The sequence below is a fragment of the Crocodylus siamensis genome, chromosome 12 (assembly GCF_052110815.1).
Source record: "Crocodylus siamensis isolate JL-2025a chromosome 12, ASM5211081v1, whole genome shotgun sequence".
Classification (NCBI taxonomy): domain Eukaryota; kingdom Metazoa; phylum Chordata; order Crocodylia; family Crocodylidae; genus Crocodylus; species Crocodylus siamensis.
The window spans coordinates 26,112,783-26,134,924 of NC_143406.1; the positions used below are offsets into that span (position 1 = coordinate 26,112,783).

The following is a 22,142-nucleotide window of genomic DNA, read 5'->3' on the forward strand; positions in this document are numbered from 1 at the left end:
TTGATGCAGGCAACACACCCATGTGCACACACACACACCCACCCCAGTAACATGCTAGCTGGTTATTTGTATTTAAAACATTTAAAAAATCCAGTTTGTCTCTCTAGGCTGGTGACACAGATCGTTTCATCATCCTGAGTTTGGCCAAATTGCACCAGAAATCTGATTTGTCTTGTTCAGCAGGTTTCTGTGCTCTCCCTCCCCACCATTTAAAGATAAGCTCTCTGAGGGCTTTTGCATGCATCAGACAGCTCTTGCATAGCTGGCTAGAAAAGGAGCCAGGGCTGGATAAAGAGTGCATGCAGTGGCTCTGAATGGAAATGAGGAGGTGGGAATGCCCAGAGCATGGGCTAGCCGAGCTGTCTGTTGGCCCCTGTGGCAGGACGACCTAGGCGTACCGTGACCTCCCCTAGTGCCCTTGCCTACCATGCCAAGTCTGGGTCCTTAACGCATCCTCCGTCTCACCCACCACGTCTTTGATCTTATTGGTTCAATTAAGGAGGCTGCCTTCCTGCCCTTCTTGGCACAGGGCCGGTCTTACTATACCGGGACTTTGGTTCTCGTCCCTGTGCTGGTCCTCTCTCGGGGCCTACTCAATATACGCGCCCCTTCCCTGGGGTGTCTGTCTGACTGCGCCCCTTCTCGCCCACCCAGACTTCCCAATGGGCTTATTCCCCTCTCGGGGCTTCTTATCTTACAGGCAGTGCCCCACTCGGGCCTGCCTCCCTTATGTTCTGTGGCCACTCGCATACTGACCTGCGCCCCGTGGTCTCTAAGCCCGCACTCGGGCCTGTCGGTCGCGCCCCTTGCGCTCCCTGCCCGCGCTTGGGCCTGTCTATCGCGCCCCTTGCGTTCCGCTGCCCCGCACTCGGGTCCTTGCTCGTGTTCCTTGCGCTCGCTGCCCGGGCTGGGGCCTTCTATGCCCCCACTGGGGCCTTTGCTCACGCTTCGTGCGCCCGCCCGCCATGTGCCTTCTATGCTCCCACTGGAGCCTTTGCTTGTGCCTTTGCTCGCCTGCCCGCCCGCCCGCCCTGGGGCCTTTGCTTGCTCGCCCGCCCGCCCGCCCTGGGGCCTTTGCTCGCCTGCCCGCCCTGGGGCCTTTGCTCGCCCGCCCGCCCGCCCTGGGGCCTTCTGTGCCCGACTCGGGCTTCCCAGGGTTGGGGCTCAGGCGGCCTTAGCCTTACCTGGCCCCCAGACCCGCCTCTTCAGGCCTATGCCCCACTGGGGCTCTTCCCAATTGGGATTTCCATTTGGGGCCTGTACCGGTAATACCCATGCTGGGCTGGGGTCGGGACCCCCCCCACCGCTTAGACCCACCTTCCTGGGCCGCGCCCTGCTGGTCTTAACCACCAGCGCCCCCTGTCTGGGGCCTGTGCCGCGCCTCCCGCCCCCTCTGGGGCTCAGGCAGCCTTCGCCTTACCTGGCCCCTGACCCTTCTTCTGGGTCCTACACCCAGTTGGGGCTCAGGTGGCCACAGCTGTGCCTGGCCCCCTGGACCACCATCTGGGTCACTTGCCCTACTAGGGTGGGGTCAACACCCCCCAACATGTGCCCCACTGGCACCGCTCGCTGTGCCCCACTGGGCACCGGCAGCCCCCAAGCTACTGGGTAGCCCCCGTGAGGCCTCCTCACACCCCTACAGCCTCACCCGGTCCTCTGGTGTAATAATCACAACTCAACAAAGCTATAAGCCAGCCGGCTATAACGCATCATAAGCCCCCGAGCTTATAATACCAACTCTGCTCTATGCTGGCTCTCTACCCCTGCATCATTGCAGCTGGTCAGAGTGGTCAGGTTGCAACTATTGACTCGGGCTGCTCGGCTCTCCCGCAGAGCTCCTGCTCCTGCAGCTGTCTGGAGGGAGCTGTCTCTGGCCTCAGCCTTCCTTGCTTATGAAGGCCAAGCCTCGCCCCCTGGTGGTCAGCTGGTCCAATTAGTTCCCATGTCAACTGCCACCTGCTGCCCTAATAAATGGCAGCTGAATCCATTTCCTGTTATCAGTAGCAGGCACCCTAGTGCCCTGCTACAGCCCCTCACTGGAGTAACAGTGGATGTTGCTAGGGTTGAGGACAGTGGCATCTTGCCATGTGCTTGGTGTATAAACTGTTGTAAACTTTGGGTGTACTGCTGTGAGAGTCATTTGCAGATATGCGGGGCTCAGAGCTGGTAAGGACAAGCCAGGCAGGGATTGAGCTGCCTTGGCTAGGTTGTTTGTATGAAACTTGTCCATGACCTACCTCCGCTGTACCGGTTTCAAGTCATTGCTAACGTTCCTCTTGCCTCTGGAAGCAATAACTAACTCCACCTGAAAGGGGCTCCCGAGGAGAAGTGGAGTCTCCTTTTCTCATTCTGAGACTGGGACCAGCAGTGAGAAAGTATTACCTTCACCCTCCCCCAACCCGCGGTTCAGCCGGAACCTGACCACGTGTAGTAGCTTTGCTTCTGCCTTGGATTTGGAAGCAAATGCTTTGCACCCATTGGCATGCTGCCTGGGGAGAGAGGTAAGGAGGAGAGTAACCCTTTGCCTTGGCAATTATTCCTTTGGTGATGATTAAAAGAAAACACAGGAGCCGCAGCAGCCTGGACATGAGGTAGTTAGGGGAAGCTTTCTGTTTCAAGTTTAATGGGTTTACGTCTTCTTTTTCTGAGAGACATCTGATACAGACATTAATACAGCCATCTCACTGCCTGATTACTCCCTTAGAGTTGTAATGAAGGGCTCAGGTGTCCTTGCATTGAAACACAGTACCTCCTAAACTAGAGCTAGTGTAGGCCTTCAGATAATGGGAACGAACATGAGAGGCCTCGAAGAGGGCTGCTAGGGGCCTTTCCCTCTAGAGGGCTGAGCATGAGCCAGCCAGAGAGTTCAGAGCAGAAGGCTGCTGAGCACCTGTGGAAGTGCATGAGCTCTGCTGTTTGAGCCCATAGGGAGTCTGCTGTTGCAGGTGGGGCTTGTGAGTTCTTTCTTTTCCTCCCTCTTGCCAAGAAGGACAGTTGCTCTGTCCAGTAGCACAGGTCTGATCTTGCTTCTGCTACTCGATATGTGAGCACAATTCATAGCATTGTTTCTGTGGTGTGATCTCTGCTTGCCTTTGGCTCCCAAATGTTCTTGGAAGCCCCAACAGAGGACTTTTCCTTCCTGGTTTTCACGTGTGTTCTGCTGCACTGCATGTGTTCCCAGTGGGTTTGGATGAGCAGTAAAATGTGACTTGATTTTTTTTTTTTCTCTCGGCTAACAGCATGACACTTCTAACTTTAACTATAGGTTGTTGCTTTTTCATACAGCGATAAAAATGGAAGCTGGCAGTGACATTTTTATGGATGCTGGTTTAGATCCCTGTGCTGTGAACTGCAAGCAGTAAACAGGATCTCTGGGATTTGATGCGTTTGAGTTAGGAACTGGTTAAAACCAGCTACTGTGGGCACCTTCACAAGGCATCTTAAAGGTGGCAGTACAGGAGTCAGACATGCTTAGAGTGAGGCAGTTCTGCTTTGGGGTAAGAAATGGAACCTCTTTTATCTGCCTGTTCCTTAAAGTTCTACCTCCGGCTTTGTATGCATAGTAGAGAGCGAGGGCAGGAGAGAGGAACACAAAGAGGCTATTTGAAATACAGGAAGCTTCTTCTGCAGCAGAGACACCTTATGCTTTCCCTGGTCATATCCATTTACCAGGAACCAAGAGCTGTGTCTTCTATGTAGGCAGCATGAGGGAGAAGTGCAGGAGGCCTGCAGTATTGAACCCAACATGAGGGAGGAACATTAAGCAAATGGCTTTGAGGATGGAGCTGCTGCAGGATCACTCTTTGCCTTGGGATCTTGCTCTTCCTGATTCGGAACAAGCAGATAGCTGTCTGCTGCTTTTGTCTCGAAAAGCATTTAAGTACCTCGCAGCAGGGTGGCCTGTATTTCTGATGAGATGTGACAGACACCAGTGCTCTGGACCATCTGTTCCTTCCTGCCTTCTCACTGATGGTGGCATATACTCTGTAGCATTCCACATGGTGCCTAGTGCCAAAAGCAGAACACCAGGCCAGATGGGCCAATGGTTTAAGGCAGCATGATGTGCCCTGATGACAGTCGTTCTTTTCATTACGCCTTTAGGAACATGCCATTAACTTTTATTTATTTATTTATTTTGTTTGAAAGATTTCCCCCCCGCCCTTTCCCCCCCCAAACCTTTAAGTTTAGATCAGATTGCCTGGTCTTCATGTCATTTTCAGAAATAAGTGCTTTTTGCATAACGAGTTGCTTTTGTGCCTGTTCTATGTAACTTCCTCTAGAGTGTTGAGCATAAAAAAAAAAAAAAAAAAAAAGCAATAGCCCATTTTCTTAAGTAGGCTCCAGCTAAGATGCAAAGATCAAGGCTGCATTCAGGTGCTGGTGTCTGTGGACTGGCTTTTCAAAAGTACTCAGCATACCCAGTTCCCATTGTAACTTAAATCAGACCTAAGAGTCTGAATTTGGGAAATCTTACTCTTTTGGTTTTTTTGTTCCAAGGGTCAAATGGTAAGTACAGAGATCCTTCTAGAATCCCCTTCCCACACCTGGGGCTAGGTCAAGGTCATTCCATATCCCTAGATGGGGTGGGAGATATGGGAGCTCTTTGGTGCCAGTGCTGCTATTCTTTTCCTTGTTCTGCTGCTTTCTGTCTTAGGGTTTGATCCTGCCCATGGAAGTCAGTGGGATTCTTGGCCTTCATTCCAGAGGCAGCAGGAAAAAACCCTTGAAACTTTTGGGCGATGAGCCAACACAGCTGATTAATGTTGTCTTCTATGGAAGATATGGGGATTTTTTAGCTATTTTTCTGATTATTTCTGCTTTGTTTAATAGCTAAAGGGTATGTTCCTGTGGGCTGGGGTCAAACTGTATAGTTTGGGGCTGTGATCTCATCAGATCAAGCAAGTAAAGCAGGGTTATCCTGTTTGGAGTGTATTTCAGAGGAAATTCAAGTGTTGTAGACAGTGCTGTTGATGTTTCAGTAAGCAAGTTGAGGCAGCACTAAGCCAGTGCCCAGTTTTTTATATTTGAATTAACAGACCTCACAACTCGTGATGCCTTTTTTTTCCAAGAATAGTTAGATCTGGTGTTAGCCTTAAATACAAGTCAAGGTTCAGAAATTATATTCCACCTGCCCAAAATCTCTCTGTAATTTCACTTAGCTGTGGTATTATCCTCAATTTTGTATTACCAGCTATTATTCTGTGTTGCAGTATAATCTAACAGCTGCAGTATTCTGCCCCAGCAGTGGTTGCATTTCAGTGATTGGTGGAGTCACTCTATGTAGGTAAAGTCTGTGCTGCATGTGGACATAAACACAATACAATTTTAAGAGGATATGGTTGACTTTTTCTGTGATGGCATGTCTGGGACCCCTTAGGAAAGTCCCTGTTAAAACTTGATTCATTTTTTCTGTGCTCTTTTACTTGTTCCATGTTTTATATTAAGTTTCTGACTTTATTCTCTGCTGAGAAATCCGTCTGCACTGCTTTTGTTATGTGAAATAGCTGCCCCCATCTCTGTCTGAAGGAAAGGTCTGAAAGTCTGATGCCTGACTGACATTTAGGTTTTACCAGGTCTGTTTGAGAATGTGGTTTCCAGTGAGGAGGGGATTGGGGGGAGTAGGAAAAAAAAAAGCATGATCTCCCAAACGGTTGTACTATGTACATGTGCTACTAGCTATCAGTATTAACATTTTTACTGCAGCCTTTGTAAACCCTGATGTTTAATGTGTTGCAACCATATGTTAGATTTTTAAGGCCAGAAGGGCTCAGTTTGACATCAAGTACCATCTCTTGCATAACCCAGGGTTCTGCTATGGATATCTGGGCAAGATGGAAGTTTGCTGTAGCCCTCATAAAAATATTTTGGGCTTTTTATTCATATCACTGGATGGCATGAATGTGTATAAGGTGACAACTGTATTGCTAAATAATCTGTTACTCTTTTTTTTTGTCAAGGCAATTCCTTAGCCCTCGCTATCTGAATCTAATCAGAAAAGACGCTTTTTTTCCAGCAGCAGCAGTGTTTCTTTCTGCCCACATGAGGTGGCTGCAGCATGCCATCTCTGTAGAGCTGGTTATGCTGAGGATTCTCACAACCAGTGGAGCTGGCTAGCTGAACATGTAGGCAGTCTCACTGCTGGCATCTGAGGGATACTCGTGTACAGATTATTTTGATTTGCATAATTTGAATTTTAAATTAATCCCGATTTTTTTGTGATTGTCAGAACGGGTTTTCTTTTTAATAAGCCTTTCCATTTAACTCCTTTAGGGCTTGTAACATTGGGGAAGTTTCCGCTTTTGAGAAAGAGAGAAGCCTTTGATTCCGTCTGACAGCTGTCTTTCAGACTTGCACAGACGCCCATTTTCCAGGGGTATGAATCACTTTAAGCAAGCAAACAAAATGAATCTCATTCAGGTGGAGGAGCTGGTAGTCTGTCACTGCCCCACAGCATGAATAATGTTCCAGTTGGGCATCTCCCTAGGGCTGGGTGAGGGTGGCTGTATTTGGTGGCCACATCTGCATTCTAAGCCATGAGATACATTGCATCAATTTGTCAGGTGACAAGGAAAGGACTGGCCCCACTTTCATCCAGATATACCAGGGTGTATGAAGTGGTTAAGTCAGTGGTTCCCAACCTTTGAGGTCACAATGATAAAAAATTGGATTGCACACTTCCAGGGAGGGAGGCATGGTGGGGGATGTGACCCCCCAGATTTTTGCATGTGGCGGGGGTGGATGCCGGCTATCCACTGTGCGCTCGGGGCTCCCCTTCCTACTGCCCTTCCCCTGGGGCCTCCACAGCAGAATGAGGCAGGGAAGCTTGGTGCTGCTGCTGGGAGCCCCATGCTGGCTGCACTGCCATGGTGAGGTGCTCCCTGCCCACCTGGCAGCAGTGGGAGGCACAACTCCACACCACTGGTGACACTGCTGCTGGGTGGGCAGGGGGCGCATCACCATGGTGGCAAAGCTGGCTTGGGGATCCTGGTAGTGGCACCAAGCCTCCCTGCCTGTCTGTGCTGGATCCTGCCCACTGGGCTGTGGAGGCCCCCTGCAGGGAGGGCAGCAGGGCAGGGAGCCCTAAGCCCACAGTGGGCAGCCTGCATTCTCTCCCCTCACCACCATGGGCTCTGCTTTGGCCCTGCTGCCCACTGGGGGAGGTAACTAGGCTCTGTGCTCTGCCTTGGCTGTAGCAGCAGCCACTGCCTCTCATGGGCAGTAGGGCTCGGGCACTGCTGGGGAGCAGGGGGCCGTGGGCTCTGACTCTGGTCCCATAGCCCTGGTAGCTGGGGCGGCAGCTGACTGTGAGTTGTTAGTGAGGGGCACAAGCAGGGCTTGGGGGGGAGGGCAGAGCTGTGGGTGGGGGGTGACGGTCACTGGCAGGGGGCTGTGGGTGGGACCAACACAGGCACTGGGGAGGGGTGGAGGAGAGCTGCAAGTTGGGAGTGAGGGGCCATGCTGAGGAAATGGGGTCATGCTGAGGAAAAGGTTGGGAAGCACTGAGTTAAGTCCCTTTAGGGTCTTCCATGTTCTCTGGCCTTTGGCTAAGATGAAGTACATGGCTCTGATCAGGTCCCAGAGGGCTGGAAAAGGACCAGTGTGGTCTTTCAAGAAGGGGAGGAGGGAGGAACGGGGAAACTATAGGCCAGTTAGTCTATCTTTGGGAAAACTCTGGAAAAAATCAAGGATCACATTTGTGAGAATCCAGCAAGGGAAATAATGCTGAAAGGAAATCAGCATGGGTTAATTGCAGGTAGATCTTGCCTGACTAATCTTGTTTCTTTTCATGATCAGGTCACAGAATGCTTAGATGCAGGAATTGAGGTAGATGTCAACTTAGGTAGATGCCTAAGAAGGCCTTTGATACAGTATCTCATTCTCTTCTTGTAAATAAAATTGACAGGCTCTGATGTAGATGATTACACAGACAGGTGGGTGGCATATTGGCTTAGGGGTCGCACCCAGAGAGTGGTGGTGGATGGGTCCGTATCGACCTGGAAAGCTGTGGGCAGTGGAGTCCCACAAGGCTTGGTCCTTGGACCAGTGCTATTCATTGTCTTCATCAGTGACTTGGATGAGGGTGTAGAGAGCACCCTGGCCAAGTGCACAGGTGACACCAAATTATGGGGCAAAGTTAACACACCAGAGGGTAGGGAACAGATCCAGGCAGATGGAAAAATGGGCAGAATGAAATAGGATACAGTTCAACAAAGACAAGTTCAAAGTGCTTCTCAGCCCCTTCTCAGCAGCACAGCAGCAGAAAGAGATCTTGGAGTTATAGTTGACTCCAAGATGAATGCGAGTCGTCAATGTGACAAAGTGATCAACAAGGCTAACCACACTTTATCATGCATTAGCAGATGTATGACGAACAGGTCCAGGGAGATGATGCTTCCCCTCTATGCGGCACTGGTCAGACCACAGTTGGAGTACCGTGTTCAGTTTTGGGTGCCGCACTTCAAGAGGGATGTAGAGAATCTTGAGAGGGTTCAAAGGAGGACCACTCATTGTCAGAGGCCTTCAGGCAGGGCCCTACAAGAACAGGCTCTTTGCAAAAGAAGACTGAGAGGTGATCTTGTGGCTGCCTATAAATTCATCAGGGGAGGAGAACAGGGAGTAAGAGATGCTGTATTTACTAGGGCACCCCTTGGAGTAACTAGGAACAATGGCCACAAATTAATGGAGAGCAGATTTAGGTTGGACATTAGAAAGAAGTTCTTCACAGTAAGGGTTGCCAGAATCTGGAATGGACTTCCAAGGAACCTGGTGCTCTCCCCTACCTTGGGGGTCTTCAAGAGGAGACTGGACAAAAACAAAGTTGGGGTCATCTGACCCCAGCGCTCTTTTCTGCCTAGGGCAGAGGGTTGGACTCAATGACTTACTGCTGTCCCTTCCAACCCTAACATCTATTAATCTATAAGGCGGAGCTTTATGGCTTCCACTGAGCTACCAAATGCAGTGACCTTGTCCTAGGAAACAGAAGATGTTGATAGAGTGTTGTAGGAGAGAGTCTGGGATCATTAATCTAAAACTTGCAGCATCGGATCCTTGCAGGTTGAAATTGGGCTGTGTTGGTGTCTTGGCACATGAGAAGTGCAGACTGGTAGGTCCCTGTTGATAGGTGGCTGTATCACAGGGCAATTTCTCTTGTTGGTACCTTAAGCAGACAAGCCAAAAATGAAATGTGTCCTGGAAACTGAAAGATCCTTGAAGTCATGGTGGCACACGTTGTCAGGGCAAGGAAAATCTTGTGGTATAGCCATGTATGCTGTACTTTTAGTGTAGATAATAACAGCACTGTTGTCCTTGGATCTTGGAGACTTTTTAAGATGCCATGAAGAGCTTTGCCTTGAAGCCAGCCATTCTGGCATGTCTCACTTCCATTGAATTCACTGGTATTTTTGTATAATGCTAAAACAGAGAGAGAAAGAGAGCAGTAGAGGTCTGAATCCCTGTGTTGACAAATTAGGGTTCATATATGTAGATAAGAGGAGGGCTGCTTAACAAGTTTTGATAAGTTGTCAAGGGCCACATGGGTAGCCCCACCCCTTGACATTTGGCCCGCACACTGGCTGCCATCTTGGGACCAGAAGTCCCATCTCTAACCACTGACCTTTGCCACCGGAAGTCCCTCCCTTTGCCCCTGCCCTCCCAAATGCTCCTTTTGGGAGGCAGGGTTGCCACCTTAGAACCAGAAAATAAACAAATCATACACTAGAAGTCAAATACCTACTAAAACATATTTTAATTTTATTACAAAATTAATGATGTTAATCAGCATTTTCTTTGTTTGACTACCAACATAATGGAAGAGACATTTGCAACTTGCACCACAGGTAAAGTTGACAATAACATTTTCATTGCTAAAAAGGAATTTTAAAGGACAAAAATGCTACCAGGTGCTATTTCTCACAGTGTATGATGTATGTAACAGGTATACAGCAATTCTAGTTTCCCTACTTGTATAATCCTGTTTTATCCTGCTAAGCTTCTGGCAGGGTAGCTTGCTTGATGGCCCTTTCTTGGCAAATTCATGCGTACGCAATGTCAGTGTTATAAATCTTAGGATCATAGGAAAGTAGGGCTGGAAGGGACTTTACAAAGTCATGTATTCCAGCCCCTTGCTCAAGGCAGGATCATCCCTGACTAAACAACTGTCTGTCCAACCTGCTCTTGAAAATTTCCAATGATCAAGATTCCATAACTTCCCTAGGTAGCTTGTTCCAATGTTTCACCACCCACAGAGTCAGAAAGTTCCTCCTAGTCTTCAACTTAAATTTCCTGTAGTGCAGCTTGAGTCCTTTGCTCCTGGTCCTGTCCACTACGGCCACAGAGAAGAGACTGTATCCATCCTGTCTGTGATCATCTTTCAGGTATTTGAAGACTGTTATCCAGTCCCCACCTCATTCTTCTTTTCTCCTGACTAACCCTAGTTCTTTCAGCATTTTCTCAAAAGTCATGCTTATGACTTGTGACTTATTTTTTGTCACTCTCTTCTGAACTTTCTGCAATTTGTGCACATCTTTCTCAAAGTGCCAGGCACAAAATTGGACAACCTTGGATGGGTGCATTGTGATAGCCTTGAAATATCCAGGTTTCCATGGCTTCTGAGATAACAGCATAGTCTTTGCAACCATGTTTAGTAAATAGTGCAGACAATTTCACATGCAAGATGAGACTTTTTCTAATAATATTATCTCTGTCTGATACAAGATTATTAACTAAGCATCAGTATCATGCCCTACTGTCTAGGGAAACATCACGGTAAAATAGTAATATATTTTACTGCACCCAGCTCTGCAGCATTTACATATTATTTGAGTACTTTAATAGTATTCCTTTAAAAATATGTGGGTACTTGAAGGACCTTATACATCACAGGCTCTGAAGCTTTTGCAGTGTGTGCAGTGGGTGTTGGAAGATCTGGTATACCATTGCACCATACAGCCTAAGGGCCTCTTTGTTCTAATCCCACTGACTCGATGACATTACTCCATGATCACTTTTTCGCATTCATATTAATTTCTTACACTGCAGCAACACTTTTGTATGACTTGTGTTGGTCTCAGAAATCCTCAGCAGACATTCAGTTAATTTTTGTTTGTTCCTTGTAGTTAAGTGGAAGAAAATACAGACGTACAAATGCATGCATGAATGCACATACATGCAAAATGAAAGGAGAAATTTAAGGCAGTCAGGTCGAACTTGTAATTGAAGTGACTGAGCAATGCAGCAGGTGTCATACTGGGACTGACCACATACTATCCTAAACTTTGCTAATATGTCTTGAGTAGGTTAAATACAAAGGCATATTAAAATATATACCATGTGTCTTTTAACCTGCCCCTCTCCCCCAAAATGGTGCCCTGGGCAGATGGTCAGATTTCTCAGTTGCTGTCATTCACTGATGAACATTTTTAAAAAAACAAGTTAGCCAAATACATTATAATAAAGTGATGCTTCAGCGAGTTAGCAACTTATTCACTGAAGTACAGCAAGCAGCAGAACATCCTGCTATGCGATGCTGTGGCTAGTAAAGCAACCAAAACGCTGGCTTGCATTCATAGATGCTGCTTCTCAAGCAAATCCCGGGATGTCATTCTCCCCTTGTACTCAGCCTTAGTGAGGCCACAGCTGGATTACTGCATCCAGTTTTGGGCCCCACAATTCAAGAAGGATGGGGAGAAGCTAGAGAGAGTCCAGAGGAGAGCCACGCGCATGATCAGAGGTCAGGAAAACAGATCTCACGACGACAGACTGAGAGCCATGGGGTTCTTTAGCCTGGAAAAGCGTAAGCTCAGGGGCGATCTGGTGGACACCTATAAGTTTATCAGGGGTGACCACCAGTATCTGGGGGAACATCTGTTCACCAAAGTGCCCCAAGGGATGACGAGGTCGAACGGTCATAAACTACTACAAAACCGTTTCATAGTTTCTAGGGTTGGAACGGACCTAAGTAGATCATCTAGTCCGACCCCTTGCAATGGTAGGAAAGATTACTGAGATCAAACGACCCCAGCAAGGTGTTCAACTAACCTCCTCTTAAAGACCCCCAGGGTAGGGGCCAGCACCACTTGTCTTGGAAGTTGGTTCCAGATCCTAGTCGCCCTGACCGTGAAGTAGCGCCTCCTGATATCTAGCCTAAATCTACCCTCTACCAGCTTGTGACCATTATTCCTGGTCGCTCCTGGCAGTGCTCAGGGGAACAGGGACTTCCCCAGTGCCTGCTGGTCCCCTCTGACTAGTTTGTAACAGGCCGCTAGATCCCCCCTCAGCCTTCTCTTCTGGAGGCTGGACAGGTTCAGGTCCTGTAGCCTCTCCTCATAAGGCCTGCCCTGCTGCCCCCTGATCATACGAGTGGCCCTCCTCTGGACCCTCTCCATGTTGTCCACATCCCTCTTGAAGTGCAGCGTCCAGAACTGGATGCAGTGCTCCAGCTGCGGCCTGACCAGTGCTGCATAGAGGGGGAGGATCACCTCCTTACACCTGCTCGAGATGCATCTGTGGATGCATGACAAGGTCAATTTGGCCTTCCTGACTGCATCCCCACACTGCTGGCCGATGTTCATCTTGGAGTCAGTGATGACTCCAAGATCCTCTTCTGCCTCTATACTGACAAGAAGGGAGTTCCCCAACCTGTAGGTATAGTGCCAGTTGTTCCTCCCCAGGTACGTCACTTTGCAATTGTCAGTGTTGAATCCCATCCTGTTCTCATCCGCCTACCCTTGTAACCTGTCTAGGTCCGACTGTAGCCTATTGCTCCCTTCTAGAGTGCCCACATCCCCCCACATCTTAGTGTCATCAGCAAATTTGAACAGGGTGCTATTTACTCCCTCATCCAAGTCGCTGATGAAGATGTTGAACAGTGCGGGCCCGAGGACCAAGCCCTGGGGGACCCTACTGCCCACGTCCCTCCAGGTTGAAAATGACCCATCCACCACCACTCTCTGGGTGTGGCTCTCCAGCCAGTTGGCGACCCATTTGACTGTGTGGGTGTCGACACCACAGTCCCCCAGTTTCTTAATGAGAACGGGGTGAGAGACAGTGTCGAAGGCCTTCCGAAAGTCCAGGAAGACTATGTCCACTGCTACCCCGGCATCTAAGGATTTGGTTATCGGATCGTAGAAGGCCACCAGGTTGGTCTGACAGGACCTGCCACTGATGAACCCGTGTTGGTTGCCCCTAAGCATGAAATCCCCTGGTGGGCCCTCATGGATGTGTGCCAGCATAATTTTCTCGAACAGCTTGCCAAGAATCGAAGTAAGACTAACTGGCCTTTAGTTTCCGGGGTCCTCCTTCCTCCCTTTTTTGAAGATGGGAACCACGCTGGCCCTCTTCCAGTCCTCTGGCACCACACCAGAGCACCACGAGTGCTTGTAAAGCCGCAATGACCTCAGTCAATTCCTTTAGTACTCTAGGATGGAGATCATCCAGACCGGCTGACCTGAATACATCCAATCCCTCTAGAAGCTCCCTAACTAGTTCCTCACTAACCCTTGGCCCAGGTGTACCTCCCCTGGAGCCCAGCATGGGGGGTGGCTGTTTCGGTCCCTGCTTAAGAAGATGGAGGCAAAGAAATCGTTAAATATGTTGGCTTTATTGTCTGGTGTGATGACCAAATTTCCTAACGTCCTGCAGGGGCCCCACATTACCCGGCTGGACATAAGGAAGAATTTCTTTACTGTGTGAGACCCCAAGGTCTGGAACAGCCTGCCATTGGAGATGGTTTGAGCACCTACATTGAACACCTTCAGGGTAAATTGGATGCTTATCTTGCTGAGATCCTATGACCCCAGCTGTCTTCCTGCCCTTTGGGCAGGGGGCTGGACTCAGTGATCTTCCGAGGTCCCTTCCAGCCCTAATGTCTATGAAATCTGTGAAATCCTGTGATAACTGGCACTGAGTGGGAGAGACCAGTTATAAATTGTTCAGTTTTGCAGACTAGTGAGTAATCAAAGCAATACAATAATAATAATAATAATCATAACAATAAGACTAGAGCCTCACAAAATGTATTTTGTTCGTTTATTTGGCAAACATAGATTTAATTATAATACTAGCTCCTCACACAGTAGTAAGCATTTTGCACTATTAAAAAGGGCTCTGGTGGAGTGACATGACTGATCTGCTGTTCTCTTGAAGCCAAAAAGGAAGCAGTAGGTCAGTGGTGATGGAGGTGAGCCAGGTCTGCATACGCTAGACACGATAATTACGCCTATATCTATTCTTTTTTGTGTTGGAGATGTGAAGGGACAGTTTTCCACTTGCACAGCACAGGAGGACCTTGAAGTAGCTGAGAAACAGTTCAGGGTCCTGCCACATCCAGTGTCTTCTCTGCTTTTTACTATCCCACAGCCCCACTACCTGCTATGAGAAGAGGCAAAGAGCGTGCCAGGGCAGGGAGGGGCAGTTGATGTGGCAGAAAAAGCCTTTGCTATGTTCGTATTGTTGCTAGCCAAAGTCCCCTGAGGATCTTACCCAGTGACACAGATTAAAGCTGCCCCATCCTTAAATTCTGCTGAAGCCAAGCAGATGTCATTCAAGGAGGCACTGAAGTTCCCTGTCAACATCACCTCTCTAGTACTTGGGATCATCAGAGAATCAAGCCAAGTTTTCTGAAATTAACACTGACATAATGAGATCTTTGTCATCTTAAACTTCAAAATTGGGATACTCTTAGCATTTATACAGCAGCATCATGCCTTTGTCCTGTAGCAACATTTTTAGCTTTTGCAGGGTCTCTTAATATGCAAGTAAAGGTGAATCAGTTGTTTCACTGGTTTGATGGCAGTAGTGACACAAGTGCATACCATTTTTATTAATTTTAGATGTATTCAAGGCCAACTAATGAGCCAATCAAATATGTATTTTTATGCATATCTGATAAATCCATTGCTAATTTGTTAGTTGGCTCCCATTCTTCTGTCAGCAGACAGGGAGAATTCTTTACCCAGCAGTGAATTTATGTGTTTTCTTTTAAGCTGCAAGAATGTGTCTCCTGTCAAACCTCTTCCATCCCAGGAGCTATAATTTCTCTGAACTACAAAGCATAGGTAGCCAACTGTGTATCCATGCTGTAGTTGTAAGTTTGTACACTGGATCGAGGAAACTAAGCTCACTGTAGCTGGTTGGGGCTTAGGTCCGGGGGCTCAGGGCCCCAGTGGGGAGTAGGACGGGGCTGTAGGTGGCTCATCTGTGGGAAAGGGAGGGCCACTGTTCTGCTTGTAGAGGAGGAGACCCTCACATAGATCTCTGATCCCTGTCACACTGGGTCACAGGACAGGTAAGCAGCGCAAAGCAGTGAGCAAGCCTGCTGGTCTCTGCCACGTGACTCAGCTCTGCAGGGAGCAGAGTTCCGCACTGGGGGTCCTTGCCACTGCTGCCCACCCTGTGCTTCCCTGGATTCCTGCTCCCCGTGCAGCCAGGTCACGCGGCAGGGATCAGCGCTGCCCTGCCATATGACTTAGCTCTGCAAGGAGTGGAGATCTCCTTCCTGCTGTTGCCCACCACATGTGGCCCTGGATCTCTGCTCCCTGTGGAACCAGGTCACGTGGCAGGGACCAGCACTGCCCTGCCACATGACCTGGCTCTGCAGGGAGCAGAGATCTGCACCAGGGTCTCCTCCCCACCACTTCCCATCATGTACACTGATGAGCACAGGACCAGCACTGCCCTGCCATGTGACCTGGCTCTGCAGGGAGCAGAGATCCACGCCGGGGTCTCCCCTTGCAGCCCTGTGTCACTGGGGCAGCACATAGCAGGCAGTGGCAGCGAGGAGACCCCTGGTGCAGATCTCTGCTCCCTGTGGAGCTGAGTCACGTGGCAGGGCAGCAGGGTACAGCTGTTTCCCTGCAAGCCCGGCTCTGAAACTCCAAAATTTTATGAAACGTTTCAGATGCCTTGTTTTGTTTCGGAGATGTTTTTGAGCCTTCTGTTTTGATTCGGATTTGGTGTTTTGGGTGCCAAAACAGTCCAAAATACCTCCGAAACGAAATGGCTGCTGAAATTTCGCACAGCCCTATTAAGTAGTACGTTTTCACAGTTGGGCACTTTATCACATGTTGTTAAGCATAATGTTTGCATCTGTGCCCCTAGGACTGGGAAAAATTCCTCAACCAGCCCATGACTTTAAAATGCAACCTGGAGGTTAAATCTAAATATTTTGTTTACTGTAATGCTTTATGAATGTGAAGGGCTGAGAAAACTGGCTTGAACCAAATGGGAAGTAGGTAGGGGTGTATCCAGAGGGGGTGCAGCAGTACAGCTGCACTCACCCGCTTTTAGACCATACCAGCGGAGCAGCATCCAGGGATCTTAAAGTCCCCAAGGCAGGTAAGAATCCCCTTTCCCTTCCCCTCCATGCTAAGCAGCAAATAGTCTTCCCTCCCATTCTCTTTGCCCCATGCCCACTGCTGGTGCTGTCCCCAGCTCTCCCAGAAGTGGAGGGAGTGCCACTCCTTTTCTGTTTCAGTTAGGCTGCCCAGGGAGCTGGGCTTAGCCAGAGACAGTGGCAGCACTGGGCAAATTCTTCCTCCCTGCCTGATCCACCCCAGGGGTTCTTTTCCAGTCCAGGAGCAGGCTTTGTGATGGGGAAGTCACTAGCTGCTGTGTCCTCTTCTGGACCCAGTTCCCAGCACAGCGCTGGAGATCCTTCCACCCCCAGGTCAACCTGGGACAGCAGCAGTGTTGGAGGCAGAGGGAACTGGTACTGATCACGGAATGGAAGGGATGGGGTGCTAGTTTGGGGGTGTAAGAATCCTACCTGCTTTGGGACTTGAAAAAAGAAGTTCCCAGCTGCTGTACTCATGGCATGATCTGCCCTTCTTGGGGGGGATGTAGGGGGTGGGGGTGAGGTGGAAGCAGTGCTGCAGCCACCCCTGCTGTGGGGGGCAGACAGGCATGTGCACTGTTGAGGGCAAGTCTGGCATGATAAGTGACAGAGCTTTATTTTTACTTCCCCTGGTCTCGCTACAGAATTAGCAGGACTTTCAGGCCAAACTGCAGCAGCAATTCTGAATGCCAGTCCTTTGGCCTACCCAACAACTGATGGGGAAATATATCATGAATGAGAACCATTTTTACCTCGGCCCTTCTTGCCACAAAAGGCCTTCTTTTGGTCCTTGGGCAGGGGCTCAGCCAGGTTTGATCTGCAGTCTTGGATAGGAGAGAAGGACCCAGACAGAGCAAAAGGAAGTAGTGGTGAGAAATTAGGTGTCATGGGGCACAACAGGTGGTGGGGAAGGCACAGAGGAGAAAGCTGACTGACAGAGGGGATAAGAACAAAGTGTGGGGGGGTGGGGATGGAAAGATAAGGGGTGAAAGAGAAGTTAGTTGGAGGGAAATAAATGCTGAGAAATAGAGTAAAATGGAGAAAATAAGGGACTTGAGCAAAGGGATAAGAACGGAAAGAAGGCTATGAAGTACTGCTTGACTGGTAAGTCTATATAATGTTGTTTAAACAGGTACATCCAGTCAGATACTTTTTGCTGTTACAGGGAATACAACATAACCTCTATATCTGTCTCCTCGTTCTGCCTTGGACAGAAGGGAACACCTTTTATTTCCAGGAGTCCTGTTGCACAGGAAATGACTGTCATCCCATGTCCTTCTTGCCCTCTGCCATCTAGTACCAGTCTCGTGCCTGAGCTAAAGTTGTAGTTGCCTCTCAGTGTCACCTTACCCATTGCGGGTTTGTGTTTTTGGTGATTGTTGCATTTGGGGCTGACACTGGCAAAGACAGTATCACTCTGTGCCAAACCTACCTTACAAGATTGTGCCAGTTTTTATCTGGGGGAGCTGAATCCTGACGCATTAAGATGCGTTTGTTGTATTCCAAACTTAGCTGGCGCAGAAAATAAGTGAAGCACTTTCTGCTATTTGACTTGCACACATCCTCTGACACTATGCCAGTAGGTGCCATAAGTACCTCACTAGATTGAAGGGCTTTTGGTCTTGTACTCATGCAAATGAGATTCTGAAATTCCTTCTGATTTTACTGCTGACGTTATCTGCAAATGTTCTATTTGTATTATCTGCTTATAGGGGAATTCTCGTGGAATTTTGCAGCAAGTTGTGTAATAGGATCCTGTATATCTCTGACTTTTAACATCTAAAATGCAAAGTCATTAGAACTAATGTATTTATTGAGGTCAAATCTGTAATCTTATACACATGAGACTAATGATACTATTCCTGAGACATGTTCAGCCTGTGCTTTAATTAAGAGCTTCTAATTTTTATTTTTGTCATTATGTCCCAGCTCTGAATTTGTGAGACTGAGCTGTAAATAACATATCTGAATGTCAAATAAAGCCAGACTCAAGAGAATAAAACATCCTGACCACTATATGTCACACTCCTGATTGCACGTGTTATGAAACAGCCATAAAATTGAAAGTGATCATGCCATCAGCTATACTGATATGCAGTATCCACCTGTCCTCCGCCATTCAGTATCACACTGAAGTTAGTCTAGTTTCAGCTTACATTTCTCCTGCCAATTTCTTTCTTGTTTGTTGAAAGTTTTATAAAAAGGTAGAACATGCATGGTTCCCAGGCTGCTTCCCCCACTGTGTATATTAGCCCTTGTAAATGGACTCTAAGCATGTCAGTTCCGGTTATCGTGTGTCAGATGTACACCATGGCTGTCTTGGTTCCACCATTAAGCAGCTTTCATTACCACTGCCAGACCACACCTGGGACCCTGCACTGTCCACCTTGTTCATTCCTGGAGGTGGACCTGGGATTTTGAGACCAACTTCCCAGAAGAAAGCCAAACTGCCCTTGCATACATGTCTTTCGCTCTGCTAAAACATCAGGATTGATGCCTTGGAGCAGTGGAGGACTGTGCTGAGCACTCAGCGTGTTTACACTTGTTCACAAAGGGGAGGCTCTGCTACTACTTGCTTTTGTTTTATGTGGGGTAATTTTGTCTGTTTCCTTGCCCCCTTCCTTGTGAATCTTCCCTGAATGTGAGAGAAATAAAGAAAAGAGGAGGCTGAGGGACGTGCATTTGTGTGTGGTGGAGAGAAAGGAGGTATTGAGCTGGTGAGTTGGGTGAGGGGATGTTGTGTGATAGTATGTGACAGGGGAAAGAAAGGAACAGTGTTCAAGTGACAGAGAGATAAACAGAGAGATAGAGAATGACGAGGATATGAAAAGAGAAGGAGAAGAGACAGACTGGCTGAGGCAGTGATTGAGAGAAAATTACCAAGATGGCTACATTGGCTTCACAAACGTCCATCCGTTTCCTGATCAAACTGGGAATGACAGCCCATGTAATATATGCAGGTGTGAATAGCAAAGATAAATACTGGGCACACTGGGGTAATTTATAACTCTGTAGGAGAGCAAGGAAACATGCTAGTAGGAGCAGCGCCTCAAACTGCTGTGATATTTCACAGCAAGCTGAGAGCGGACAACAGAAGAAATTTATTTTCCTTTAAAAAAATACTACCTTGGCCATATATTTTCCTCCCATTACTGAGGTTGTGTGAGTAGTGAGAAGAAAGGGAGCTGTCCCTGCCACCACTGGTGTTGTTTAAGGGACCAAGACATTTTTTCTGGTGCTGTTGTCTGTCTTTACTGTGCTTGTTACTGCTCATCTGTTGTGGTGTTTGCAGGATTTAGGGACTAGAAGAGAGTGCATCTCTGAGTGACCAAAGCTGACTGTAACAATTACCTTAATATTTACTTTACCTTTCCTGTCAAGTTTGAAAGCCTGTGTAATGTTCTGCTCTTTGCTCTTGCAATTGTCCCCACCTGCAAAAAAGACACCCCCTCCCCAAACCAAAATAAAAAAACCCAACAAAACACTTCCACGCACATCCATACTGGGGACAGATATAATTGATGATCAACTATGTGTCTAGCTTAGTAATTGTGAGCGACCCTACAGTAACAAACTAATGTGTGTGGGCTGGTCATTGTAGGCCATTCAAGAGCTGCAAACCATGTTCAAAAAAGATGTGAAATAATTTGTAAAGAAAAACACAGGTTTTCAAGTTGCTAAAGGGAAGACATGTTTGAGAAGTTTGAGCATGTGGGGGCATCCCTTTAAACATGCTGTTCATGATTTCTGTTTCTTTATGCATACTGCCGTATAAAAAGTGTTGCTGATTTGCTTTACTTTATGCAAAAAAGAATGTTTAAAAGCATCACATTCAGTGACTTGCAATTTGTGCAGTCCATGTATGTGCATGTGTTTAAGATGCTTTCTTTGGCTGACAGCTTTTTCCATATCACCCAGTTTGAAAAATGATAACGGTAAAAAAAACAAAACAAAACAAAAAAAACAATAGCATAAAACTGAACGTGCTGTAGGGGTTGTTTCCAAAGGTTAAACTTGTACACATCATTTCTGTCTCCAGTCTCAGATGAAGAACTGACTAGCTGTTGTAGAACTAAATAGTTCTACAACAAGCTTTTTTATGTCTCAGTAGCTCAGCTAGTATAATGTCCCCATCCTCAGATTTACCTTTAAGGGCTCAGTACTCTTGTCCAGGCCGTGGCCCCCAGACTGAGCTCACATGGTGGGGTTTGGTTGTGCTCACAGCCCTTTGATGAAGTTCTTTTTAAAATACTGTTATGCTGAATTGTGATTTGACTGCATCCAAGCCATGAGGATAATCGGAGTATGAAAGATCATAACAGACTAGATTCTCATCTTGAACAGGATAAGAGAGAATCAGGCCCACGTCAGACCACTCCTCTTCTTTATTTCCCAAGCTATATATAGTTTGTGTAGCACGTGTTGACTTTTCCATCGTACGTACGACGCTGCTGTGAGCAGAGCCCTGTGATCAGAAATGCCATTGTTTTGTTCTTGGGAGTCCCTTTGGCCAGCCATTCGTATTGCTGTAGGCCGCTGGGGATGTGAACAAAATCAACAAGCAACTCACAGTGCTAGAAATTTGACGTGACTGCCCATCCAGTGCAAAATTTGACTTGAGGAACAATGTTCTGGTCCATTTCCCTGTGGTCGAACTAGAATGATAAAGAAGAGGGCAGAATACTGTATGTGGTTTCATGTATAAATGGTTATAGTTGTCTTCTGTATCCATGGGGAAGGGATGCATTTGGTATCAAAGGGCTGCTGTCATTTCCATAGGATATGCTCAGAGGAATTGCCAGTATGATTTGTGGTGAAGGATGGAGTGCAGAGCAACCGGGGCACTGCAGTAGCAGATTATTTGCAGGTTTGCTCCTTGTTTGTTTCAGGCAATTTGAAACCAATTTGTGTGCAGTTTTTGAGTAGTTTAAAAGAGCGATTCCTGCAAGCACCATATATAACTAAAATAAATATATAGTAGCCACAAGTTGCAAGTCACTTGAAACTAGAGTGTTTATAGCTGTGAGGTGTATTTCACTCTGGTTTTGATTTGAATGCTACCATTTTGCAGGTTGGGTAGGAGTGAGAAGTGTTTGTAAGTCATTTTCCAACAAAGCTGTTATGAAGGGATGCTGTGCATATTGGTTTTAGTCCCCACTTAGGTCTATCTAGGTTTATAGAAACGACTGGGAAATGTTCTCCAGCTTCAAAATAGAATAATAATTAAAAACCACCATAATTTACCTGAGAAACCACAGTGTTTGGTACTCCCTCTACTGGTTCTGCAGCAGCCTGCAGTGGCCCAGGTGTAACATTCAACAGATCCCAGGCATGATACTGGTGTAGGACAGGGTCGTGGAGAGAGAGCCTGGACTTGAGCTACCTTAGAGGCAGTGGAGGAAATAACTTGGTGTCTGGGAAATGGAAAAGAGCAAAACTGTTAAAAATTAGATAAACGTGAAGCTTCCAAGAGGTTTTGTATAAACAGCTGAGAACATGAGTCACAGTTAACCTAGGCTGGGGGGGGTACTCCTACAGGTTCCACCCTCAAATCATGTTCTACCTACTTGACAACCAGAACAAGACCCCATTCATGCCAAGTCTTCATAACAGGATTGGCCTTCTCCTTCCTTGCCTGCTTCTATCATCAGTGAAATAATAAACATTTTGACGTTTAAATTGCCCTTATTAGACTCCAAAGTTAAGCCGTATAAGCAAATAATAGAGTTCACAACGCTGTGAGGGCCAGCGTTCCAGGCTTTCTGCAGGCTCAGGCAGACATTACCCCTGTAGTTTATATTAACATCTCTAA

At 47.5% G+C, this 22,142-nt stretch overlaps 1 protein-coding gene across 3 annotated transcripts in view; it reads left to right on the forward strand.

The window, feature by feature from the left end:
* The window catches only part of LOC149854818 (ankyrin repeat and fibronectin type-III domain-containing protein 1-like), a 596,514-nt gene that overhangs the window by 229,731 nt on the left and 344,641 nt on the right, over positions 1-22,142 (forward strand). The gene's annotated exons all lie outside the window — the stretch shown is intronic.